The sequence below is a fragment of the Camellia sinensis genome, chromosome 13 (assembly GCF_055761805.1).
Source record: "Camellia sinensis isolate YWXY chromosome 13, ASM5576180v1, whole genome shotgun sequence".
NCBI classification, from domain to species: Eukaryota; Viridiplantae; Streptophyta; class Magnoliopsida; order Ericales; family Theaceae; genus Camellia; species Camellia sinensis.
In genome coordinates this window covers 57,188,982-57,206,690 of record NC_138973.1, presented here as the reverse complement: position 1 = coordinate 57,206,690, position 17,709 = coordinate 57,188,982, and the positions used below count along the sequence as shown (strand labels likewise).

General features: G+C 32.9%; 1 pseudogene; it reads right to left on the bottom strand.

The window, feature by feature from the left end:
• Window positions 1-1,683: 1,683 nt before the first annotated feature.
• On the bottom strand, window positions 1,684-2,462 carry LOC145805405 (protein FAR1-RELATED SEQUENCE 5 pseudogene; annotated as a pseudogene).
• Between the last annotated feature and the right edge of the window lie 15,247 nt (window positions 2,463-17,709).

Here is a 17,709-nt window from a genome sequence, read left to right as displayed (position 1 = left end):
TCTCAACTCACCTCAGCTAGTTGGGCATACTCTATCAAGTTTGCCAAACCTGAGCTTCGGGTTCATGAGCTCTGTGTATCTGATTAATTACAGCGTCATTTTCTCAATCAAAAAATAAAAAATAAAAGATCGAAGAATTTACCAACTTGAACTATCTCTCTCTGATAGAAAGAATCTAATTAATTGACTAATGGATCAAAACATAGCTAATTTGCAAAAGACTTGTGACAATTTCTCATTGTATGCAAATTACACTCTGTACATGTGTAAGTAAATTGTAATTAAATTCACAATTTCAGAATTCAAGTATGATAGATTCTAATTCACTCTTATCCAATACGTCCAATTAAACACAAATAGAGCGAGACAGAGAGAGAGAGAGTACCGATTACAGTTCAGAAACAAAGTAGACTGTTCAATGGAGCTTGAAATGCGAGTAATCGAGGGGCCAGAGAGTTCAGATCTGAATCTTCGACATCGCTTCAATGGAGCTTCGAAATCGCTGGCCATGGCGCTTCGAAATCGCGTCGATGGAGCTTCGATCTGAATCTTCGATGAAGCTTAGATCTGAAACTTCGATGGAGCTTCGATCTGAATTAGGTTTTGTTCAATCTGAATATTTAAGCTTCGATGGAGCTTCGATGGAGAGGGTTGAGAGAGAGAGAGAGAGAGAGATCTGTGCGTATGTATCAAGGGTTGAGAGATCTGTGCGTATGTATTAAGGCTCTGATTCAACATAAGGTTTTCACTAAAAGGGGCGCGTGTAGTTTACCACATTCGGAGGCGTTTCCATTATAAAACGGTGTCGTTTTTCTTAATAGAATATGCGGCGTTTATAAAACGCCGTTAAATACTAATAACAGTGACGTTTACAAAAACGTCGTTAACAAAACGCCATCAAATCCTCATTTTCCTGTAGTGTTAACATGCTTTCAATGTTTGCAATTAAGTCATCCGCTTTCTCTATCGTCAAGTTATTTGTTTCCTCACTTCGGAAGCTCTACACGCTACTGCTCTGAAAATTGCCATCAATGATCTAAAGCATGAATTTTGATGCAATCTTACATCAACCTTAATATCATGCCACACCTATCTTTCACATTTTCAGTTCTTGCTTTTTCAATCCATCTCTTGAGAATATATTGGGAAGGGATCTCTTTGAATTTGAGGGTCTCTCTAAGGATCTTCAAACAATGACTACACAAAATGCCTTTCATTTCAAACTTCTTACAATTGCAAGTGAGTGAACCATCACACTCCACTCTCACTTTCCTCACCTTTACACCATCACTATCAAGAACCGTATAAATGGTACTCTCACCACAAATTTCATTTTCTTCAATGTTTACTTCAAGGGACTTGACATACTCATCTTGAAATTCTTCATAAATTTTATTTGTGTAAACATCTGCAGCTTGCTCCATAATCTTCACTTTAATATTCACCCTTGGCAACTTTTGGCATAGAGCATATTCGGCTTGTAACTCTTTGTACCCTTCTCACAAAGAACACGATCAAAATGCATGAAAAATTGCATTAAGTTATGATCAGATTGAATGAAATCCTTCAAGAATGCATTAAAGGATTCACTAAGTTGGGTGTTACTCATACCTATGCATTTCTAACATATGGGCAACCCTATTTTTTCTTGACTCCAAATGTTAACTTCAACCAATGATTATCTCACACTTCATACTTGTCAAGCATTTTCTCAAATTTTAACGTAAAATCATCCTCATCCTCAATGTCGTACATATATTTGGATAAAACACTCTTCATCTCCTTATCCTTCACCTCTATATCCTTGAAGATAGAATTTGCATGCCTTAATGCATTTTGCATCAAATGCCAAGTGCAAAGGCGGTGTTTTGTGTTAGGCATGACAATAGGTATGGCCTTAGCCATTGTAGCATCCTGATCCGTAAAAATTGTTTTCGGAGCCTTACTTGACATTGCCTCCAAGAATCTTCTAAAAATCCATATAAAAGAATCAGCAGTCTCATCATACATCAAAGCTGCGCCAAATATAACAGTTTCCCTATGATGGTTAAATCCAACAAAAAACGCAAATGGTCTATGTGCACTATTTAACTTGTAAGTAGTGTCAAAAGTCACAACATCACCAAATTGCCCATAATCCATGATCATCTGAGCATCGGCCCAAAATATGTTTGTAATCTGCTCCTCATTATCTAATTGGACCGAGTAAAAAAAAGATAATTCTCCAATGTCTTCTTACGAAAATATTGCAAATTGTTACCTGCCTCCCCATATGCTAAACTCTTTTGCCTCTTCATTCTCAAATAATTTTTTTGGTCCACTTTTGTGAACCCAAGCGACTCCCTTCCACCAGCTTCATTACCCATGAGCTCAAATACAGCATTAAGTCGAATTCCAGATTTTTCGGCTAAATCTATTTCGGTTGCCTGTGATGCAGATATCTTTCTTTGGGATGGTAACATATGTGTACATTCTGATGGTACAAAAATATGATTATGTTGTTCAACAAACTCACCAACAAAAAATTTATGAATATTCCTATCCCACTTAATGATAAGTCAGGCTTGACAACCAGTCCTTACTTCCTGCCTAGGATTTTTTGTTAGGGGTACTTATGTGTAGGTCCTAATAAGTGAACTTATTGTCTAATAGGTCCTATGGGGAAAATTTGTTATAAAAAAGGTCACTAATTGTAAATTTTAGCGATAATTTATAAAAATCATGACAAAAAAAGTCACTAATTGTCAATTTTTAACGACATAAAAAATTGTCACAAAAAAATTATTTTTAGCGATAATTTTACCAAGACTTATTTACAATAGGACTTGATAGGAATTAAGTCCAATTATTAGGACCTATTGGTAGTTTACCCTTTTTGTTAATGGATCTCACTTATCGACACCCCGAAACCCCTCCTTATTACAAACAAATAGCCTTGAAGTGATTTGCCCCTCCTTGTTCTTGTTTACATAACCCCTTCTAATATTAAAGCCCAGCCTTCCTCCATAAGCATTATAGAAATTATATGTTTCTTGTTCTGTATCAAATGTCATGTGAACTCTAGGCTTCCAATCACAATCACCCCCATCATTCTCAACATTGTTAGGTTCCATATCAATGTGCCAAGTCACTTAAAAAAAAAAAAAAGTGCTCAATATTAGCATAGAAACTGTAAATTATGTTTGCAAAATAATACAAACTAAATAAAAATACTACAAGAATTGAATCATATTAGATTATATAAACAAAGGGGAACAAATCCCTTCAATGGTAAATTATGTTTTCAATGATCCAGATTTAACACAAATTCCTTAATTTTCTTATAATCAACATGTGAACATACAAAATCAAAATTAAACAACAAAAACAAACAAAATAAAGGGATGAATGAATTGTAAGAGATCTAAAATGTTTGAAAAATAACATAAGAAAAATTAACATAATAAAACTAAAAAGCCCCAATGCACATTCCATCTGATGATGTAAAATGCAACTCTAGACATAACATATAACATTAAAGGAATGCAATTTTTTTTTTTTTTTACATCTTTTGGGTTTTAATATTACACAGTGAAAGAAGATCAAAATCCAATGAATTGCTAATTTCTTTTTATGCAAATGGTAAGCGATAGATAAATAAAGTATATTCATATTTTATTTAATTGTATATATTTTTTCTTTCTTTTTTTAAATTCCTTCACAATTTTTTTAACGAAATACAACATAAATCACATCATGTTTCAATTTAAAAACTAGATATTTTAATAATTCAAATCGATTTGTCTCAGAACGAGTAGTTTTGATTATTTGAATAAAGGCCAAATCATTAAATCGATCTTCATTCACTTGCCAACTCACATGGCCCATTCAATCCACATCATCAACTAAACGAACGCGGATTTCCTTTTGCCTCAGCATAATGTTGCGCTTCTTAAGTTTGATTGGGAGATTTAGAAAAAAAAATTAAAAAAGAAAAGAAAATGATAAGCGATAGATAAATAAAATATATTTATATTTTATTTAATTTTATATATTTTTTCTTTGTTTTTTAAATTCTTTCGCAATTTTTTTTAACCAAATATAACGTAAATCACATCATGTTTCAATTTAAAAACTGGGTATTTTAATAATTCAAATCTATTTGTCGCAGAACGAGTAGTTTTGATTATTTGAATAAAGGCCAAATCATTAAATCGATCTTCATTCACTTGTCAACTCACATGGCCCACGCAATCCACATTAATCGACAAACCAAACGTGGATTTCCTTTTGCCTCAACATAATGCTGCGCTTCTTAAGTTTGATTGGGAGATTTAGAAAAAAAAAATTAAAATAAAATAGAAAATGATAAGAGATAGATAAATAAAATATATTTAATTTAATTTAATTATATATATTTATATTTTATTTAATTTTATATATTTTTGTTTCTTTTTTTAAATTCCTTCGCAATTTTTTTAACTAAATACTGCGTAAATCACATCATGTTTCAATTTAAAAACTGGGTATTTTAATAATTTAAATCCATTTGTCGCAGAACGAGTTGTTTTGATTATTTGAATAAAGGCCAAATCATTAAATCGATCTTCATTCGCTTGCCAACTCACATGGCCCACGCAATCCACATTCATCAACTAAGCAAACGCGGATTTCTTTTTACGTCAGTATAATGCTGTGCTTCTTAAGTTTGATTGGGAGATTTAGAAAAAAAAAATTATAATAAAAAAGAAAATGGTAAGCGATAGATAAATAAAGTATATTTATATTTTATTTAATTTTATATATTTTTTCTTTCTTTTTTTTTAAATTCCTTCGCAATTTTTTTAACCAAATACAGCGTAAATCAAATCATGTTTCAATTTAAAAATTGGGTATTTTAAAATTCAAATCGATTTGTCTCAGATCGAGTAGTTTTGATTATTTGAATAAAGGCCAAATCATTAAATCGATCTTCATTCATTTGCCAACTCACATGGCTCACACAATCCACATTCATCAACTAAGCAAACTTGGATTTCCTTTTGCCTCAACATAATGCTGCGCTTCTTAAGTTTGATTGGGAGATTTAGAAAAAAAAATTTAAATAAAAAAGAAAATGATAAGCGATAAATAAATAAAACATATTTATATTTTATTTTATTTTATATATATTTTTTTGTTTCTTTTGTTATATTCCTTTGTAATTTTTTTAACCAAATACAGCGTAAATCACATCATGTTTCAATTTAAAAACTGGGTGTGTTAATAATTCAAATCTATTTGTCATAGAACGAGTAGTTTTTATTATTTGAATAAAGGCCAAATCAGTAAGTCAATCTTCATTCACTTGCCAACTCACATGGCCCACGCAATCCACATTCATCGACTACGCAAACGCGGATTTCCTTTTGCCTCAGCATAATGCTGCGCTTCCTAAGTATGACTGTTAGATTTAGAAAAAAAATTTAAAATAAAAAAGAAAATGATAAGCGATAGATAAATACAATATATTTATATTTTATTTAATTTCATATATTTTTTTCTTTCTTTTTTTAAATTCCTTTGCAATTTTTTAATCCAATACCGCGTAAATCACATCATGTTTCAATTTAAAAACTGGGTATTTTAATAATTCAAATCCATTTGTCGCAGAATGAGTAGTAGATTGGCAACTCACATGATTATTTGAATAAAGGCCAAATCATTAAATCAATCTTCATTCACTTGGCAACTCACATGGCCCACGCAATCCACATTCATCTACTAAGCAAACGCAGATTTCATTTTGCATCAGCATAATGTTGTGCTTCTTAAGTTTGATTGGGAGATTCAAAAAAAAAATAATAATAAAAAAGAAAATGGTAAGCGATAGATAAATAAAGTATATTCATATTTTATTGTAGTCAAAGATACGTCGTTATTAAATAATGTATATAAATAGAAGTATGTATGTGTATTGGTTTTCATGGTAGTGAATTGAAAGAAGGGAGGAGCCATGGTTTTTGGATTATATATGTATATATCGATATAATTATATATATATCATGATTGCTTCCATAAAAATAAAATAAAGTGCAGAGATTGGGGGATTATATCTGTATAGATTTGTACAATGTTAAAAATACATCATCTAGAACATAAATATATATGTTAATGAAATATATATGTTAAAAATACATCATCAGATTTGTATGATTTGTGCAATCATTTGCAGAATTTGTATTCAAAAAGGGATGAATGAAATGTTCCCACACCTCAGCGACGGCGGCGACGACTGGACGGCGACAACGGCTGGACGACACTCCCGCCTCTCTTCTCTCTCTGTCTTCTTCTCTCTTTCTCGCACTCCCGCCACATAGCTCTATTATACTAGAGGAAATAATTGGAATTTTGAATGAAAGCAAATTTTATTTTATTTTTTTGAAATTACTAACCAAAACGACGTCGTTTTGGTTAGTTACATTTTGAGCCGTTGCATCACCCCACTTCAGGGATCACTTAAGGGGGAAAACTTCAGAGGATCCTGATACTTTGAGAAAACACTACATTTGATTATATGTAGGAGTTGTAGGAGTTATAGGTGATGGATATGGATGAATATAGATGTGGGATTTGTGGGTGATGGATATAGATGAATTTATCTATGTACATAAGGAAAGAGGACTTTTTAAGAATATTGATTGTGGGAGCTCCAAACTCCCAAACTAATTTTGTTAATTCGTTAATTTTTAAAGAAATAATAAAAAAAAAACTCTAATTGGTTAGTTCCTTAAGTCAAAAAACTCTATTCTTAAATGGATGTATGGAAAAATTAAGAAAAATAAAATTAGAAATTAATATATTCAGAAAATGATAGGAGTAGTATTAATTAAAGATAAATTGAAATAAAACAAGCTAAGATGATTTGGTTGTGTACAACAAATATACATAGGTGTAACAGTAAGAAAGAGTGATGATCAAACATGGAATGAGGCCGGAAAGTTTATCTAAATTTATTTAATTTAACTAAATTTATTGTCATTGACAAAAGCAAGAAATTATATGAATTTATCTGATATAATTGAATTTATAAGTCTTGACCGAGTGGAATGATAAAGATGATTGATCCCATTTAATTAATATAAGACATAGTTTGATTTAGTTTGATTAAGCATATTCTAATCTCTAATCATTCACTAAACATAATCTAACAAAATTAGGGGCAGCCCAGGGTTGTTTAGAATGAGGTTAGTTGATCCCATTAGCCAACCAAAAAATAAAAAATATTTTTAACATTAGCCTTTGAAATTCCATACAAAACTATAAAATAATAGTAAGTGAGGTATGATTATTGTTGCTCATTATATACTATATTCTTACTATTAATACATTAATTTTAAAATTTTGGGTATTTTTTTGAAAATTTATTTTGTAAACTATGTGAAAGCATAGTTAATGACCATACTTTCTAATTTCCTATTTTATTCATGCATCGAAGAAAATGTGTTCGATTACAACATTTTAATAAAAAGTTTTTTAGCAATCACATTTTCTCTGCACTTCGATTTTTAACAGATTTCAACTACAAAATCTAGGAAATTTGAAAGCATGCCAAACATATTTTCAAAAAACGTATTCAGTAACCTTGTTTTTACATAATTTGAAAAATAAGTTAAAAAATCTTTACTTTATGAATTTTAAAAATGTATAGATGGAAATCTTTGTTGTTCAATTGTGAAATTTTTGGTTGAATTATGGTTAGTATATTTTTTATTTTTTATTTTGTGTATTTGCACATAGCACAACACTGCTTTTGGTAATTATAATGTATTAATATTTTACATGATACCATGAATAAAATTTTTGAAACCACCACCGAACATAATCCATTATTCTATAACAGTCCTTCAAGGATAAAGCACTAATAAATCCCATTTTGTAAACGTGTACATTAGTTAGTTCTACAATTTATTTGTTGAACCGAAAAGTCCTAAAACATACGAATTGACACATATTTCCTCATCAACGTGCGTGTTGATGTGTTTAATGGGGGCTTTTGTGGGTTTTTTTTTTTTTTCTGTGGGTGAAATTACACTAGTGAACATAAAGCCTACTATAGGAATTTTTTTTGTATTCTCTCGTTTTTGATCGAATGTTTCGATCTTCATATGTAAACATTGTTAAGAGACGTGCCCACATTGGAGACATTTCTATTCTAGTCGATTGAAACCCTAGATATTTTTGAGTTTTCTGAGAACTTATTCTGTCAAATTCCACATTTAAGTCTGTGGCTGGAACCCTAATTGCATGAACCTCTTCGTTGACAAACCACGTTAATCGCTATTTGATTACCCTCTGCCAACGAGATTTTTTCGTCATCTTCCCCGTAGACTGAAGTACAGACGTAGTGAAAAGTGTTCTTCCTTCAGATACGCCGGGCACGATGCTACAACGATTTCAGTCGATTACAATAAACAGTGAAGATGTGTATCAGTTGACAATGTAATTGGATGATGTTTGGTTATATCTGTGTCATGAATTCCATGTTGTTGACGTATATGATCCTAATGTCGGTATTACATTCGTCATTACATGCCCTAGGTTGTTAATGTAATGTGATATGTGATTTATAGATCAAATTGTATTGTGAAGATTCATTTTGGTGTTTCAATCAAACTGGACATGTATGAGTAGATGGGATATTTTGTTGTTGCTTGTAGGTACGGTGACTTTTTGAATGTTTAGGAGTCGTGGTTATTGTTTTAGGAATGAGTGATGTACGTTGATGTTATTTTGTTGATTTATGACTGGGGAAATCCCCTGATTTGAGATCTGATATTGCTGTAGTTGTTGTTTGAAATGTGACATTTCGGTTATGTACTTAGCCTTTTCATACAGGATACATTGTTGACATTGTACGGTTGCAAACTGCTTGTGCATGTTAGTGTAATTGTCACATAGACAAATGTGTTATATTAATATCCCATGTTTGTTTCCACTATTTTAATGTGGAATTACATTGTGTGGGAAAAAAAAGAGTCAATTGCAATATGGTTTTATCTGTCATGCTGTTTTGGAATTGTGTTGTGGGAGGTCGTGACATAATTTGTCATCAATGTTCATTGGCGTATTGCTCAACTGATGTTGATGTTGTTGTCGTTCCGAACTATATGTTCGTGGGAGGTCAGGTTTGGTGGGTGGGGCGTTAGTGATGTGTTTAGAATATAATGGCCGACGTGTAGGGATATGAAAATTCCCTTGGGTAGGTGTTGAATGTGTCATTCCACGGTGTGTATGTGTTCTATGAAATTCCTTGTTATGTTTTGATTTGTTTGGTTATATATGTATGTGAGTTTGAGGTTGTAATCTTGCCAGTTGTATGCGCACATTCAACTGTATTATTTGGGAAAAACATGTTTCCTAATGTCCAAGTAATGTAGCGGACCTGTCAATGTTTGGTGAAACTTTTGGGTTACATAAAAGCCAATGTTGATGCATCCATGCACTCGTGGTATTTGTTTTTTTTTTTTTTTGTTAAAAAAGCAGTGTGACATATTTGGTTTGACGTATAATTAGTTGGTTTGCATTACACCCAATGTGAAGACAAAGTGATACTTGAAGTTGAACGATTAACAACACATTATGTTCCCTTTTGACATGTCGCAATTTTGGTCAGTTTTGTGTAATTATTATGTTGGTGTGACATTAATTGATTACATATTGTTCACTTTGTTCCACTTATTTCGAAATTTCCCTTATCATGTTTGTTTATGTTGTTGCTCATACCGTTTTCGTACGATATACTGTCAACCCACTCTAATGACTAATTGTTGAAATTCGTTACAGGTAGAGCTTCGCAGTGGATGCCTAAAAAAATGGATGCTATTAGTACACGAGGTCCTGGTCTGAATGCATCCACGTTGACAAGGCTGGCAATCAGAAAACAATCAAAATTACCCTTCAAGGCCAAAAAACCTGTATCAGGAATGAAGAAGGCACCCCTCGTTGAGCCATTGCGACTGATGTATCATTCAAACATAGCAGGTGTAATCAAAATTGTGCTGGAGGTTAAACTAGACGATAGGCACGTTCGACAACTCAAGAAAACACCATTTTGGTTGACGATCAAGGCCATCCATGAATATAAATTGCAGCCAAATTCGTTCAAAAAATGCAATGAAGCTGTATATCGAATAATCCAGTCGTATAATTCCGATGATGAGAAGTTTTACATTGGAGGGTACGGGTTGCCACTCCGGAATAACAATATCCACTTCATATTTGGTGTGCAATGTGGGAAGGACAAATTGGATGTGTCGTATGCGACTAAACCCCCGTCAAATTTTGTGCAACGACAGAGCCCCTATGTCAGAAGAATATCTTTGAAATTCATAAAAGATCTATTGGTTGTAGCGTTGAAGGGAAAAACAGAGCGTGATGAGAAAGACATTGCAAAGCTTATGTGTTTGTACATCTGCGCTAAGTTATTATGATGGTGCAACGCAAACACTCTCCCCTCTATCCCCCAATCTAAAAGTATCTACATGTTTATTTAATTTTTTTTGGGTGCCAGCTTGGCGATAGAGTTTGAGAGAAAACAATGTTAGTGCTTAATGTTATGGTATGTTCTTGTGCTATTTTTTGTTGGATGACATTGAAAATATTAGGTTGCAAATTTAATGACGTATAATTTTGTTGGTGCACAATTTTTGGCCTGTTGATTATAAATTACATTTTTTGTGAGCACTTTTGTCAACACTGTTATCATTACATTGCGTGGATATGGTTAAATTTAAGTTTAACAACACAGCTCACCTTTCAATTGCTAGCAATGGAATGATTCAAATTGCACAACAAACGTTGTTGATGCGTGTTGACATTTTTACTTGAATTTGATGTGGGTCGACCATGTTATTTCACTACCCGATAATGTGTTGAACTCTTGTCATTTTGTTCTCTTGTAAAGTTTGACAGACGTTGTGCAATGTGGGGCAATCACACCTAATACGCGCTGTGGACGGAAAATCAACCCAGCCAACCAAAAAATGGACTGCCATAGTGTAATGAGTTACAACTATTAACAAATAGGTAATATGGCATAATGTAATTGTCTGCTAATGTAATGGACTGCCATACTCCATCCAATAAAAATCAACAGTAACATACAAACAAATATGGGAACTAGTAATGTTGTATCGGGAAATGAAGCATAACTAATACATATGAAGATATTGTTTATGTTTATTGATAAAGTTAATGTGCACTATTGCAACGTCAACATAGACAGACATAATGTAAAAATTTGAAAAATGTTTTGCGAATTTAACGGGACACCAGACTTTCTGCAAATCGAAAAAAATAGTAATCACATCACCAAAAAAATAATAATAATAATAAAAAAAAAAAATCAGCAACACTGCAAAATAACCCATCGTAAAACACACACACAAAAATGGGAACCTAAAACATTACCTTCTACATCATTACGAACACATCAGCAAAAGATTCACACCAAATCTCACCAAAGGGTATGTAATGCCCTCAAAAATAAACCCATCATAGCAAACATTCGCAATAAGTAAAAGAGTTCTCATATTATAACCATCAGAGTATTCTTACAAAAGGTATTACATGTTGACAATAAAAGTAAACGCCCTATAGGCTTACAACTTTCTAAGTCAACACTTAGTTACAAAAAAGAGAGTACTAACTCTACACAAATAAGCCCTTGGCTTGATATACATGTAATACAACAAAAACAACAAAAAAGAGTTTACAGCCTCAAGCCTCCCAAGCTACGTCCTTGGAGGTGGCATAACACCTGTACCTGAAAATGATGTCTCATATAGGATGAGCCAACGCCCAGTAGAGATATGCTAAACATAACATGAGTAATAATTAAAACATTGGCACTTGATAAATGTTTAACTTAACAAAACTCAACTTATAAACATGGCTCAGAACCTGGCCAAATAACTAAAGTGAGACTACATCTCATACCAACAATACTACAAACTGCCATTTTACGGAAACTGCGTCCGCGGGATTCGGCACCCATGTATTTTCATTCTCTTCTGGCCATTTTACGAACATTTCATCCGCGGGACTCGGCACCCATGTATAGATATATTCGGATTGCCATTTTACGGAAATTACGTCCGCGGGATTCGGTACCCATGTATAATTATATTCAAATGGTCATTTTACGGAAATTTCATCCGCGGGATTCGACACCCATGTATTCAAATACACAACTTGATTAGTTTCAATTCACCTAATCATCATGCAATGTCTACAACAATCAAGACTATTCTCCACCAATAGCCCAAAGCAGTTATTTCAAAACAGCCTCAACAGATATATAATTGACATTTTCAAAAGTGAGTGATTTATAAATCCAACTCCACTATTCTATCTCATAATGAACAAATTTCATTATCCCCAACTCAATTTCATAACAAATGTCATTAATTACACTAATGACCCAACTATATCCAAATATGGCATTTTTCCCTTTAAGCTCAATATTGACCCAAAGGTCCAAATATTATTAACAACACCAATATTCTCATTTCTAGGCTCAAATACACATGTATAGGCTCAAAATACAAAACCCTTCTTTTATACATTTTGAAACCCTAACACCCAAAATCACCCAACTCAACATTATATCAAAAAGACCAATAGTTTATGTCAAAGACCATAGGAATAAGTAGTTATCCCTACCTCGAGATGAAAGCTCAAATGGAGGAGATGACCAAAATCCAAAGTGCTCCAAATCCAAGATTTTTCAGATTAAAAGGAAGCCTTCAACACTCTTTATCTTTCTTACAAAGAGCCTAGGTTAGAAACTCACTAGAAGTAGATCAATCCCTAGAGAGAAGTTGTTTAGAGAGAGAGGGAGCTCAGATAGGAAGAGATGAAAAAGTGAAGTGTAATCCCACTGCTATCTACTGATATACGTATGACCCGCTCGAGCGGAGAATAGGACGCTCGAGCGTTAGACACAAAAACTGGACCCGCTCGAGCGCCAAGACACAACTGCAAAGCACATCCGCTCGAGCACAAAGGGAAAGCCGCTCGAGCGTAGATTTCCCGCTTCCAGAACTTTTATAGACAATGAACTACCCGCTCGAGCGTAAGGAAATCCGCTCGAGCGTGAAAAACACACCTGCAGAAATTTTGCAGAGACACGAAATGCTGAGAGTGTGTAAACCCCGCTCGAGCGCAAGAAGACCCGCTCGAGCGGACAACCAAAATCAAACTTTGCTCGAGCGCAAAGGGACCCGCTCGAGCGTACCACCAAAAATCTGGGCAACAAGGAATGGGGCTAAAGCTCAACCAACCTGCTCAAAACACGCCCAATACATCCTAAAACTCAAACACACAGAATTAAAGGATAACACAAGATATACAACCACCAACTTCACGGAACCTAAGTCCGGAATACAACAATCAAAGGAAGAGAAACCGGGATCGCTATAGGGTAAATGTGTAAACTCCACGTACGCCAAATCAAATGTAAATATTCCTTACTAATTAAATAGGACCAAATGATTCATAAAAAAAAACACAGGACTAAATAGATTAACATTTCTCAATTTGAAATTTACTAGTAATTTTTCCAAATCAAAAGGCTAGCCATATTAATATAAATTATATAAATAATATAAATTATAACAAAACAGTGTGCTTGGGATTCCATTCAACAACAAAGTTTCAATGTATAATATAATGTAGCTAAAATTTTGCTAGATTCTCGGATGCATGCATGCACCTAGGGCTTGCAAAATACTGCCTGATTTGTTAAAATTGTACTGATCTACATTAATTCGTACCGTTTTATCCGTAAATAATGGATTAAACTTTAAAATTTATAATCCTCTTTGAAATCGCTCCGCTCTACTATATTTAATATATATTTTTTTAAACTTCAAACGAAATATCAAATTAAAAATAAGCGTGAGAAAGATTTAAAATATAAAATTTATTACAAATTAGTTATATATATGAAATATATTATGTAAAATTAATTTGTGTTATATATATGAAAAATATTATATAAATTAGTATTATATATTATACAAATGTTTGATAATCGATTAAAATATTTTTCAATCCACCATTCAATTTATAATTTTACTCTCAAACCACTTGAATCACACCGCACACACCTCCACGTGCACCCTGCAATCTGACCCAGTTTTGTAATCTCTTAATTTACAAATGGATTGTCAATGCATTTCCTCTGCTTGTCCTTTAGCAAAATGGGACTTACAACATGGTGAATATTAATTATTAAAAATAAAATTATACACAAATTTACAGAAAATGTTTTATTCACACACTGTAATAATATATAAACAAATTGAACTCCTTTAAAATGTGTATATATATGTTTAAGAAATTGACAGTGCCAGACCCACCATTTATTAAGAATTATCCATGGAAATAAATTGTCTAGGATCGGTGAATCCATGCAATAATTTTATCATTTAATTTTGTGTTGTGTTTAACTAATTCAATTGACAATCTCGGTCAAGATTTTTGACAAAAAAAATGAACATGTCTTACATGTTCATTTTGAATAGGTAAAATAAAAATGAGCAAAAATTAATTATACTAAGCAGTTAGGGATGACAACGGGACAGGGCATGAAATAATTTTATAGTACTCACCCTTAATCATACTATATAGGAGAAAACCGTAGAGGTGCAGGATAGAACAAGACGGGGATATGTTAATTTTACAACTTTTAAAAGGACGCTAGTATCAATAATAGGAAATGATATGATATATTATAGATAATAATTTATAATTGTTGAACTTAATAATGCCGCTAGAATCATCTTGTATGATGGATGCAAATTGAATAATAAAATCTGTTTTTCAATATATCCTTGAAAAGCTAGACATAGGCCTCTTTTGGGAAGTGGGTTAAAAATTATTTCTTAGCTTTTAACCTATTTTAGGTCGTATCATCTCCCACATTTTTTACATATTTTTTCAAAAAAAAGAAATAAAAAAAAATCCAAAAAGTCAGTTTTTGCAATCCATTGCCACTGATATCAAATCATAATATAATGAGGCAAAATAATTGGGCCTTAGAACATCAAGCCCAGATCAGAAGCAGAAGGATCTTTCTCCTCCTATTTCTATGTTTTCTACATGACTTGTGCACATAGAATAGAAGGGGCTACATGAATGGCCCAATAATTGTCTTGCAGAAATAGGCTTGTAAAAATGTTATAGCCCAAATATAATGGGCTATTAAACATTTTGACAACTCAACAATGCTAAAATTTAAATTAAACAATAAAATTTTGAAAGTTTTATTCTAACATTCATCACATTCTTCTTGCATGGTGCTGCAATTTTTCCCTATTTCAATCAAAAACTGACGGCAATAAATTATACAGGTTACTTTAGAGGTTCATGAAAGCAAAATGGATTATATTTTAGCATAATTTTATCAATTTCTCTAAATTTTTTAATTTTGCATAATAAATTAGTCCATGCTACTAAAGATCAATTAATATTTATTGATGTTATTCATAATATATAATTAAGAATCATAACAATCCCAACCCAACACTGCCACCCCCTCATCTTGCCTTTTCAACACCACACCACACAACACAAGCCATCCACCATTCACTACTCCAACCTTCAACACCTCAACGAACAATTTATCCAATAGCGAACAACACCGCCTCTCTTTCCTCAATTTGTTTTGCAAATTGAAACTTAAGAGATGTCAAGGTATGCAAAAATTGGAGCTAGTTGTACTTTTTTCCATACCTCAAGGGAGATTAATGTAATTTATCCAATAATTTAATTTTGATTTAAATAAAAACAGAGTAAAATGGTCATTTAATTAAATATTTTTCATGACATTAGTCAATATTAATTGATCTTTAATAATGTGCCTATTTGGTGCAGCTTAAAAGCTGCTTATTTCAGCTTTCAGCTTAATTTAAACTATTTTGATGTGTTTGGTTTAACTTATAATTTATAGCTTATAGCTTTTTGGAAGTCAGAAATCAACTTATTCTTTGAGTAGAGTAGGAGATGCTTAATTTATAAGTCAGAAATCAGCTTATGTTCATAGTTATAAGCTATAAGCTGTTTAGGCATAAGCTATAAGCACTTTCCCATAGCTCTACCAAACAGGGCCAAAATGAACTAATTGGTTATAATTATTTCAAAATTATATGATTAATTAGAAGAAAAATTATTCATCTAAATAATTTTTCCCTTCCCCAAATCCCCTAAATGACATGGCAAACAAAATTTTAAAAGTTGACATACGCTTCAATATTCTTGCAAAACTTTTCTTACAAATTTTCTTACCCTTTAGAATCTTATAAATGTGTTTTGTTGTGCATGACACACATGCACAACATGTAGCAACTGATATAGAACTTACATTATGTCTTACCACTTGGATGAATTTGTGTAGATGTAGCATTGTCGTAATTATAATTTTTCAAAAACCTTGAAAGAAATAGTATAATTTTTCAAGGAGGATGCGTTGGAACAATCTTCTGTGAAATAAAATAAATTGAAACTAAATCAAACAAAATAAATAAATAACGTACCGAATTTATTTATCGAACCGAATTAAAAATAAATTGACACTCTGTCCTTAAGACAGATTCCCCCGCTACGGTGCTTACGGTTGAGTGGCGTCTATCTCCCAAGATACAATGATCTTCACAAACTTGTAGTAGCACTCCACACAAATTTGTTCGGCGAACTAAAACCTTTGTTCTTACTCTCTAAATTTTATTCTAAAACTAAAATGAAGATTTATGCACAAAACAAATACTAGACAGCAAAGAGACAGATTTTTTGGATTGAAAAAAATGCTGGACAGTGTTGGTATATATAGAGCCGAACAGGTACAGAATTTTGAACTCAACAGATGTGAATTTGAAATGAACAGGTATACTTCAAAATTCAAACAGATCTAAAACCCGGAACTGCTGGGCAGTTTCTGGAAGTAAAAAAATTGAAAAAACAGTTTTAATCTGTTGAGGAATTTCGGACAGAAGTTGGACAAAAATTGGAATTCAAATTTGAATTAAATTCCTGCAATATTTTTTGAAAAAATTCAAATGAATTTCGTCCAAAAAATTAATACAAGAACCGACCCGACCGACACCCGCGGCCGGCCGGCGGCGGCAGCGCGCGCGTGTGTGGTGGTTTGGGCTAAGGTTCACTTTGTCCATAACTCCTTCCTTCTACAAACTTGGGGTGCCCCTTGGGGCCCAACCTAAGTATTGTAAGTTAGAGCTTATAAACTCAACAAAACTCTCTTAAAGTTTCAATGTGGGACAAGCCTCACAAAGAAACCCACATTACAAACTTTAAATGTTCATTTCACGAACTCAAAAACGACGTCATGTTCCCATTCACTCATAAATGGTTTTGACGAACCGTCTTCACCGTGTGACTTGCCACACAGCAAGGAACACTTCACCTCTTCGAACCCGGCCCAAAAGACATACAGGGCCTACTCAATTTTGGGCTCAAAGTCGGCCCAAAATAAGCCTAATAAACCAATTTTTCCAACAATCCCCCACATGAATGGAATTTGACGGAGAGAAAATTCAACAACGTGATCTAATATCAGAGAGTACAGAAATTGGAAATATTCTGCAAAGGATAGGTGGTTTTTGGCTTTGAACCTTCCATTGTGAGACACTATCGGATTTACTAGCTAACCAGTGAACATGATGTCTTGAA